This window comes from Periplaneta americana, chromosome 15 (genome assembly GCF_040183065.1).
Source record: "Periplaneta americana isolate PAMFEO1 chromosome 15, P.americana_PAMFEO1_priV1, whole genome shotgun sequence".
NCBI classification, from domain to species: domain Eukaryota; kingdom Metazoa; phylum Arthropoda; class Insecta; order Blattodea; family Blattidae; genus Periplaneta; species Periplaneta americana.
The window spans coordinates 90,735,392-90,737,480 of record NC_091131.1 but is presented as its reverse complement, the minus strand read 5'-3'; the positions used below and the strand labels follow the sequence as shown (position 1 = coordinate 90,737,480).

The 2,089-nt window shown below is 39.6% G+C and overlaps 1 non-coding gene across 1 annotated transcript; it reads left to right on the top strand.

Annotated features, from left to right (window-relative positions):
* The first annotated feature begins 727 nt into the window (after positions 1-727).
* Positions 728-800, top strand: TRNAT-CGU (transfer RNA threonine (anticodon CGU)). The gene has a single exon. It is a non-coding gene; the product is annotated as a tRNA-Thr (tRNA).
* The last annotated feature ends 1,289 nt before the right edge of the window (positions 801-2,089 follow it).

Below are 2,089 nucleotides of genomic sequence, written 5' to 3'. Positions count from 1 at the left end.
CCCCCGTTATAGCTTGACCGTGGTACAGTATCGGAGTATGATCATTTAATAAAGATATTTTCAGGAGGGTATCTTTCTTACAGTGTTACATCCGAGGGTATCTTTCTTACAGTGTTACATCCATATCCGCGATGTTACGGACCGAATTGTATAGGGCTTGAACTGTAGATCTACTACAAATTATAATAGGGCATAATTTAAAACAATCCCTTTCTTTTTCTCTCTCGTACAGAAACACATAGGCCTATAAAACTACGTAACATTGCTAACAGAAATTGTTTTATATTAGGCGAAGCTTTCTGAAGATATATGAAATTTAAACTCTATTTTATTTAATATCGTCTTAAAGTTGACACATTATTAATATTTGAGGAGAAAAATTCGCTTCGGCGTAGCTCAGTGGTCAGAGCGCTTGGTACGTAGAACCAAGGACCCGGGTTCGATCCCCGGCGCCGGAGCGAATTTTTTTCCTCAAATATTAATTGTCAATATTACATATTATTCTTTACGACAAATTAATAAATATATAATATTCTCATAGCTGCAGTGCATATATATTTGTACAGATTACTGTGCACGTAACTGCGGAATCCCGGCCAAACAAGTCACTCTGCTGAGTGCGCTCCTAGTATAATGGCAGTTGACATTGGACATATACGTCAACATGTATGCCTAAATTGGAGTCAAGCCACAAAGGAAAACATTCGGTCCGGTACTGTGGATTGAATTCGGCGTAGCTCAGTGGTCAGAGCGCTTGGTACGTAGAACCAAGAAACCGGGTTCGATCCCCGGCGCCGGAACGAATTTTTCTCCTCAAATATTAATTGTCAATATTACAGATATTATTCTGTAGGACAAATTAATAAATCTATAATATTCACACATTATACCGGGATCATTTTTCTTTTTTCTGCATTGTTGTGCAGTATGTTATTCATATTTCTCTAAGTGGCGACCTGAACACCTTCAGACTTCTAACATGTGAGTACAGGCTGTTACAAAAGAAACATTACTGTGCTTCCATTCCTCAAATGAGGTATTCAAAAATTCAAAATAAATATTTTAGTCCAGACACATGATTTGAAGATATTAAGGGCCATATTCATAGATATTCTTAGCGCGGGCTTCCGGTGGATGATCAGCGAACTAACGTTTTTCATATTCATAAACAGTGTTAGCGATATATGATATGAATCCTGTACAAGTAATCAGCCGAAAGCCGGGGCTAGTTTAGCACGCTCGTAGCGCGGGCTAGCGAAATGTCTATGCATAGCAACCTTAAACGTCAATTTAACCACAGAAACTTAATCATAAACAAGAGCAAAAATAGATCTTTTTAATTCAATATTTTCTAACGTTAATAAAAAAAAGTTCAGACGAGTTTGGGGGGGGGCAGTGCCCCCCATGCCCCCCATAACTCCGCCTATGATGATAGGCTACGTAAAGCTCAAAACGTTTAATGAAAAGGTCATTATTACTGATTGCACTGGCTATTCCACTATAACGGTAGGCCACAGTTTTTAGGTACATTCATTACGTGAATCGTTTAGATTAAATAAATCAACACATAGACCCTAATATATTTCTTGGCAATTTAACACAGAACGCGATCTGTGGAATAACGTCATGTGCCGGAAACTAGCTTTGTCTTTACTCTAAAATTTGCATAACAAAATTCGCAGATTACACATACGCGCTCTGTTGCAATCTGAACTAACTCAGCTGTACAATATTAACTATCAGAACACAAGCAAAGAACAACCTGCATTAGAAGACCATAGAAACAATTCCCTTCCCCTCACTCTTGGCTTCATCTCCCTCCCACGACAGTCCTTCTCCTAGTCCTTAATTCTCCTTCATCTCTCTCTTCTTCGTGTGGGATGTTTTATGTGCACCCACCCCCTCATACCACCCCCTTTCCACCATAGCCAAGACTCCCTCAAATCTCCTCCATACCAAGATAAACCATTGTTTGGCTGCAAGGGTTTCCCAATCAATATAGTACTGGAGCGTGGATGAAGATTGTGGCTAAGGGCCTTACAGAATAATGAGGACAACGCTAGCGTAGTTCTGCGTGCCTGTGTGTGCA